Source organism: Cherax quadricarinatus, unplaced genomic scaffold (genome assembly GCF_038502225.1).
Source record: "Cherax quadricarinatus isolate ZL_2023a unplaced genomic scaffold, ASM3850222v1 Contig50, whole genome shotgun sequence".
NCBI classification, from domain to species: Eukaryota; Metazoa; Arthropoda; class Malacostraca; order Decapoda; family Parastacidae; genus Cherax; species Cherax quadricarinatus.
The window spans coordinates 342,300-350,847 of record NW_027195076.1 but is presented as its reverse complement, the minus strand read 5'-3'; the positions used below and the strand labels follow the sequence as shown (position 1 = coordinate 350,847).

At 40.1% G+C, this 8,548-nt stretch overlaps 1 protein-coding gene across 5 annotated transcripts in view; it reads left to right on the top strand.

Moving 5' to 3' along the window:
* Positions 1-2,661: 2,661 nt before the first annotated feature.
* The window catches only part of LOC128686959 (tripartite motif-containing protein 2), a 43,960-nt gene continuing 38,073 nt past the window's right edge, over positions 2,662-8,548 (top strand). For 2 of the 5 annotated variants that reach the window (XM_053774271.2, XM_053774267.2), the window contains exons 1-2: positions 2,662-2,754; positions 6,956-7,021. The gene's annotated coding sequence lies outside the window, so the exon portion shown is untranslated. The other 3 variants (XM_053774268.2, XM_053774270.2, XM_053774269.2) reach the window with 3 other exon arrangements.

The window sequence follows — 8,548 nt, the reverse complement described above, 5'->3', positions numbered from 1 at the left end:
CAAGCAAATGCTCATCGAATGTAAACAAAGATGCCTTTGATGTAAACAAATACGCAGTGAATGTGAACAAAGACGCATTGAATGTAAACAAAGACGCATTGAATGCAAAGACGCACTGAATGTAAACAAAAAACATCGAATGTAAACAAAGACGCACTGAATGTAAACAAAAAAACATCGAATGTAAACAAAGACGCACTGAACGTAAACAAAAAACATCGAATGTAAACAAAGACGCACTGAATGTAAAAGACGCACTGAATGTAAACAAAGACGTGGTGTTAGAGTGGGTGCATGTGTCAAGTTGTGTTCCACAAGGATCAGTCCTAGGTCCGGTGCTGTTTCTAGCATAAGTGAATGACATGACGGGATAGAGTCGGAGGTGTCCCTGTTCGCAGACGATGTGAAGCTAATGAGGAGAATACAAGTGAATGAGGGTCAGGTAAGTTTATAATTATCTGGACAGGCTGTAAGCCTGGTTTGACAAATGGCTCCTGAAGTTTAACGAAGTGTAAAGTCTTGAAGTTTGGGGATGGACAAAGAAGACCGCAGACGGAGTACAACCTGAGAGGTCAAAGGCTGCAAAACTCACTTAAAGAAAAATATATTGGGATGAGCATCATACCCAGCATATCTGTGGAAAATACTGTATATATTTTCCAGAAATTCAGTATTTATATGTAAATAGATGGCCATACTGTATTTAATAATATTTATGTCATAGAAAACGGAAAGCCTGCGTCTGCGCAGACGAGACTCGCCATCTTGGTTTTGAATTTTGTACAAACGTTGGTGTAATGGGAAGAATTTTTCGTGCTCTAGAGGTTAAAATTGTGTTGACACCTCTCAAATAGGAGGCGAAATTGGTGGATATGCATTCCTGCATAACTTGAGATATCAGGCGACTGGACAAGACCTCTCCAGGAACCTCAGATAAGCTCTCTAGATTTGTGTGTAATTCTGGCCAGCATTATTTTCATAGATTTAGTTAGAGTGAGGTTTCCTGAGTATGATACACATTAATCTCCAGTCAAATTGGTGAGTGATATTAAGATATATTTTCCTTCTGTTATGTAATTGTGTATATATATAACCATTTATTACTTTTAATATACAGTCCACAAATTTATATATTTACCAGTATTCCTGGTGTATGTATATTTCATTTAATTAATAGGTCCAGAGCAACTTGTGGTTATGACAGTGGTAGGTATCGAAGGGGGACATTTTTTGCGACCTAGGTGTCCCAAATTCCTACTTGTCTATGTAACATTGATAAATAATAATTATCTTTGTTATCATTTACTGTTATGTACATAATTAGTTACATTCAAATAAATGCAATTTTCCACAATATCTGAGACGCACACCAACTAAATAACTGCTGCAACATATAGGCGCCTGGTAAACCTAAAAATAGCGCTTCGACATCTAAGTGCATCAAGACATTGTACACCGTGTAAGTCAGGCCCATACTGGAGTATGCAGCACCATTATGGAATCCACACCTGGTCAAACACGTCAAGAAATTAGAGACAGTGCAAAGGTTTACAACAAGACTAGTCCTGGAACTAAGGGGTATGTCTTGCAAGGAAAAGTTAAGGGAAATCGACCTAACGATAATGGAGGACAGGAGGAATAGGAGGGACATGATAACGACATATAAAGTACTAAGAGGAATTGACAAGCTGGATAGGGACGGAATGTTTCAGAGATGGGACACAGCAACCAGGGGTCACAAGTGGAAGCTGAAAACTTAAATGAGTCACAGGATTGTCAAGAAGTATTTCTTCAGTCATAGAGTTGTCATGATGTGGAACAATCTGGAGTGTGATGTAGTGGAAGCAGGATCTATACATAGCTTTAAGAAGAGGTTCGATAAAGCTCATGGAGCAGGGAGAAAGTGGACCTAGTAGCGGCTAGCGCAGAGGCGGCGTCGGGAGCTATGAATCGACCCCTGCAACAATAAATAGGCGAATACAAATAGATGAGTACACGTACCCAGGAACGCATACGCTAACCTATACACGCACACACGAACGCATACGTCTACATACGCTAGTCCATACAAGCAAACTCATGTATGCACACGTTCCCATGAATACATACACTTGCCTATACACACACATGTATGCCCTCATACAAATGGACACATACGCTAGCTTATACACGCACACTCCTGTATGCACACGTACACATGAACACATACGCTAGCCTATACACGCACACAACTAATCTAAGACCATCACATTATTAATTATCCTCTTGCACATGAACGATGCCCCGCAGATAAACCATCATACACAGACGTAGAAGCGAGAAAAGAATATAGTCCGAGGGTCAAAAACCAAGAGAAAACGATAGGAAAATATGTCGTGAGAAAAAGGAAAATTAGCTGGAGTGAATGAACTGGTGGGAGCAGCCTATCGACTGCTCCTGCCGGGACACAGGCAAAATATGCATGCTTTCCAAAAACCGGATAATTTCCATTATAATTCCTAATTCCGGGCAGTTGGTGAATTCGGGTTTTTTTGAGGGGATAAGTATGTTATCGTTATAAGTGGAAATTATGGTAGAATTGGCGTACAAAGCTGGGAAATATGATTTCACGGGGAAAGTTTTCCATACTTGGTTCTGGGTTGGAAGTCACAACAGACGATAACAACAGTGAGAGGAGGCCAGCTGATCGCACCACTCACTCAGCACATTTACAAAGCTTTTATCGGGATTTAAGTCTCTTTTCCGTCTTTTTAGGTAAGAGCATTAACCCACTGGTCCGAAGGATGACCCTATCAATGAGGTTCCTGATGGATAAGCCCCACAGACACCAGGAGATGTCACAAGGATTAGTTTCTGAAGCTTCTTGTACGACGCAGCTACACTTAAATTCTTAGTAACTCATTTTTTTAACTTTTTCGCCTGTGGGTATTGGGGAATATACTGCCATGACAATTTTTTTTAATTTCAGATGATACTTAACAGTTATTGATGTATATGCTGTCAGGTTTTAAGTATATCCTCGAGGCATTTTATTTGAGTTGCATATATAGTGTCAAGGTGTAATTATTTCTCACACTTACAGTTTTTGGATGTTGTGGCATATATTTTCAGGTTATACACCTTCCTCGCATGTTTATATGCAGGTGTTAGGGGGAGAGCTCCTTAGGTTCACCTAGAGTACCTGGGTTCGATTCCGGCACAAGTGGAAAAGTTGGGCATGTTTCCTCAAATGTTGCCTTTGTTCACCTAGTAGTAAGTAGGTACCTGGGTGTTAGTTGACGGTCGTGTCTCATCCTTGAGAAGAGGTTCGGGAGTAAGTAGGTACCTGTGTGTTAGTTGATGGTCATGTCTCATCCTGGAGAAGTGGGTCACCTGGGAGTAAGTAGGTACCTGGGTGTTAGTTGACGGTCGTGTCTCATCCTTGAGAAGAGGTTCGGGAGTAAGTAGGTACCTGGGTGTTAGTTGACGGTCGTGTCTCATCCTGGGGAAGAGGTTCACCTAGTAGTATGTAGGTACCTGGGTGTTAGTTGACAGTCATGTCTCATCCTGGAGAAGAGGTTCACCTGAGAGTAAGTAGATACCTGGGTGTAAGTTGATGGTCATGTCTCATCCTGGAGACGAGGTTCAACTGGGAGTAAGTAGGTACCTGGGTGTTAGTTGAGTCATGTCTCATCCTGGAGAAGAGGTTCACCTGGGAGTAAGTAGGTACCTGGGTGTTAGTTGATGGTCATGTCTCATCCTGGGAAAGAGGTACACCTAGTACTAAGTAGGTACCTGGGTGTTAGTTGATGGTCATGTCTTATCCTGGAGAAGAGGTTCACTTGGGAGTAAGTAATTACCTGGGCGTTAGTTGATGGTCGTGTCTCATCCCGGGGGAGAGGTTCACCTAGTAGTAAGTAGGTACCTGGGTGTTAGTTGAGGTCGTATCTCATCTTGGGGAAGAGGTTCACTTAGTAGTAAGTAAGTACCTGGGTGTTGACAGTCATGTCTCATCCTGGGGAAGAGGCTGACCTAGTAATAAGTAGGTACCTGGGCGTTAGTTAACAGTCGTGTCTCATCTTGGGAAGAGGTTCACCTAGTAGTAAGTAGGTACCTGGGATAACAAAAAAGGCACAATACCGTGACTGGAACGTTACACAAATAACCCGCACATAAAAGAGAGAAGCTTACGACGATGTTTCGGTCCGTCGTAAGCTTCTCTCTTTTATGTGCAGGTTATTTAGGTACCTGGGAGTTAGTTGACGGTCATGTCTCATCCTGGGGAAGAGGTTCACCTAGTAGTAAGTAGGTATCTGGGTGTTAGTTGATGGTTGTGTCTCATCTTGGTGAAGAGGTTCCCCTAGTAGTAAGTAGGTACCTGGGTGTTAGTTGATGTTCATGTCTCGTCCTGGAGAAGAGGTTCACCTAGTAGTAAGTAGGTACCTGGGTGTTAGTTGATGGTTGTGTCTCATCCTAGGGAAAAGGTTAACCTAGTAGTAAGTAGGTACTTGGGTATTAGTTGACTGTCGTGCCTCATCCTGGAGAAAAGGTTCAGAAGGCCCTCTGGGTTAATAATCCAGATCCTCTTTTTAGGCATTTTGCACTCAAGGATCACTATACTTTTCTTACTGTAGTAACACTATATGACCAGATTATTAACCTAGGATAACTCAAGAAAGTTTTGCAGTGCCCTATGGTTTGGTGGCAAAAGCTCTCGCTTCACATGGTGAGGGTTTGGGTTTGATTCCCGGTGAAGGGGTGGAAACATTGGACTTTTTTCCTTACACCGGTTGTCTGTGTTCACCCATCAGTAAGATGGGTACCTGGGTGTTAATCGACTGGTGTGGGTCGCATCCTGGGACAAAACTGACCTAACTTATGGGAAATACTCTGCATAACAAGCTGCTTTCTATATAGTAGTATGTCATTGATGTCAGCTAGGCCTGTATACCTTGTACATGTACTTGTAAATAAAGATGTTATTATTAATATTATTATTATTATTATTAAGTCAATGTGGCATATTTTTGTGTAAGAATGGTATACAATACTGACAAGATGAAATTAAGACACATGTGCAACATCTGGGTATTTTTATTGTAGACGTTTCGCCATCCAGTGGCTTTATCAATACAAATTCCAGGACATAACTTGAAGACAGTAGAACTATGTACAGAAGATGAGGTAGTCAGTCCCTCAACCTTGGAGTAGGTGCGAAAAGCACGACTACGGTGCTCTTTGCACCTACTCCTAGGTTGAGGGACTGATTACCTCATCTGTACATAGTTCTACTGTCTTCAAGTTATGTCCTGGAATTTGTATTGATAAAGCCGCTGGATGGCGAAACGTCTACAATAAAGATACCCAGATGTTGCACATGTGTCTTAATGGCATATTTTTGTTGAGGTCCTGGGCCACTTTCCTCAGGATGTGGTCCACAACAGTAGACAAACTCCTAGGTGTATATTTTTTTGCAGAATGAATAGGGACAGTAGGTGGGTGAAAAAGACAAATGTGCAACACCTTGGTACCTTTGTTATTGATGAGATGTTTCACCAAACAACAACTTTTTCAAGCGAGTATGGTGAATAAATATAGGAGACATTGGAAGAAGTGGAGGGGTAATTTTGAGGTATTCAGTCCTTCAGCCTTGATAAGTGTTCAGTCCTTTAGCCTTGATAAGTATGTAGTCAGTCCCTTCAGCCTTGATAAGTGTTCAGTCCCTTAGCCTTGATAAGTGTTCAGTCCCTTAGCCTTGATAAGTGTTCAGTTAAAAGATACGTACTGTATACAGTGTATTTTTGGGAAAGGTAATTTGATACAATATACTTCGCTAAGATCCACTAGAAGTATTTTCTGATGAATTTATCATTTCAGCAAAGAGTGAACCATGATGCAGTACTGTATATAGTATTTAGTTTAGTTAACCATTTCATGAAGTACAGTGGACCCCCGCATAACAATCACCTCCGAATGCGGCCAATTATGTAAGTGTATTTATGTAAGTGCGTTTGCCCGCATAACGATCACCTCCAAATGCGGCCAATTATGTAAGTGTATTTATGTAAGTGCGTTTGTAAGTGTATGTTTGGGGGTCTGAAATGGACTAATCTACTTCACAATATTCCTTATGGGAACAAATTCGGTCAGTACTGGCACCTGAACATACTTCTGGAGTGAAAAAATGTCGTTAACCGGGGGTCCACTGTACAGTGGACCCCCGGTTTACGATATTATTTCATTCCATAAGTATGTTCAGGTACCAGTACTGAACGAATTTGTTCCCATAAGGAATATTGTGAATTAGATTAGTCGATTTCAGACCCCCAAACATACACGTACAAACGAACCTACATAAATACACTTTCATAATTGGTCGTATTGGGAGGTGATCGTAAACCGGGGTTCCACTGTACAATGTTGTGGTATTTAATTGGGTTGAATAGAATATTAAAACAATGTAAATGTACCTTTCAGTAATTTCCTTTCAATGGTGAATCTTGGGGAAGGGAAGGAGGGTAATAAATGTGCTTTCCTGGAATGTCTGATAGTGTCCTAAAAAAAAGTTATTAAAATAAAAGCTGCTTTGTGACAACAAAAGCAAAAGACTGTCAAAATACTATAGCATTTTAAACAAAAACCCCACCCATTTAACTGATTTTGACTCCCGCTATCCTTTAGAACATTTCTGGATCTGTTTCACTTTCTTTGCAATACAGGTAAAGCATTGATGTTCCAAACCTTTTGGTTCCAGAGCCTTTCCGGGTTACTGAGTTTTTCGCCTTTAGAGAGTGCAGTATTCCTTGGTCTTGGAGTTAGATAAGTGATGTACAGTTAGGTGGTAAAACCACTGCCATGGGAATTTCGAGTTCCTGCTCGTAAATCTGTATGGATTATAAGAGTTTCTGGACCATCAGTGTCCGGAAAATCGATGTACCTGTACAAGTTACACATTCTTATGTAGTTTATTTTTCAGAGTCAAAGCTGAACAGGAAGTAGATCTGCTACCGAAACTTGTGTCCTTGCGACATGAGTGAATAAGGTAGGTGCTCGTGGAGCATATTAAACAATATTTTTTTGCTTAAGAGTTGTAATTTATGAAGGAAGGTACTTAAAGTTTGTTTTTTTTCCTTTGGAATTAGCTTGCTTTGTGATTATTTTAATTTATTTAGAGGTGATACTCATTACAGTAGTATTTGTATATGATGATGGAGTGAGAGATATTAGCAGTGTGAATCACACTAGAGTTTGTAAAGCATTAAGGTGTAATGACGTGAGCCATGCTCACACCATTGTTTGTATTGAATCATGGTGTAATAGATAGTGTAAAAGATATATACATTAGGACTCCCATATCTGCAGGGAATACTTTCCAAGACCTACCACTGATAGTAGTAAACCCTGTGGTTAAGCCGTTTTTCGTTTACATTCATACCTGAGATAAAGTTATTGATAAATTATGCGCAGTAAATCAAGAATTAGCACTGTTTCACTGATGGGAAGGATTTCATTTTGAAGAACTGTTACCATCACTGCTTTTGCACTTTGGGGCCATTACTAAGCAAAATTAAGGGTTATTTTCATTCCACTGTAAACTGCAGATAACTGAAACAGCGGAAACCGGACCCGCGGATATGGTCGTCCTCTTGTATATAGTTTGAGCCACACTAAGAGTTTATATAGCATCATGGTGTAACAGTTTGAGTCACGCTCACACGGGTGTTTGTACAGGATCATGGAGTAACAGTGACCCCCACTGAATTTTTTTATTTTGAACAGAATACCAACAGTAAAATACTGTATAAGGTGTATCGGAGAAGATTGGAGAAGCATTTGTCAGCGTGGAGATACTTATAGGTATTTAGTGTCCGAGATTTGTTCTCTTTATCTAAGTTCTTCTTCAAAAGGGTGCCTTGATGCTGGCAAAGGGCTCACGATCCAAGGAACTGGAACTACCCTCTACTTCCTTGGATCATACCTGATAATTATCTCCCATTTCCTCGGGACTGTTGACTCCTACAGGCTTAGTTCTTCCCTGTGACTATAGTACCAAGTTTATGTAATTCTTATGTTTTGTTATTAGGCTAGAGATGTATAGTCTATAAATGCTGCAAAATATACTATATTTCTCTGAAAAATCAATAAACTTGACTGGTACATTTTTGGAGTTGATGTAGATGTGAGAGAAGACATGAATGTTTGGGTTGAATTAGATAATTAAAAGTCTTTTCTGATGAATGTAAGACTTTCTTTTTAGAACACTAGTGTTTGTGACAAAATTGGACAGCGCCATAATTTTTTTATTAAATTGGTTTTAATTGTATTCTTTGTTTAAAGTATAGTGAATGGTAGTAGATAAGAGTTATTTTTGAATCCTATTCTAATGTAGTTTACTGCTCATGTCTTAAATACACAGGTAAGACCAATTAACTGGGGGTTCCATTAGTAGTTGGTTGGTAGAAAGATGTGATTCTGTCTATCCTGTACCCTCCCCCACTGGACGTCCTATAATTGCTGATGGTTACTCAGAATTGCTGTCTTTATCACTGTCTCCCTCACAATTAAGTAA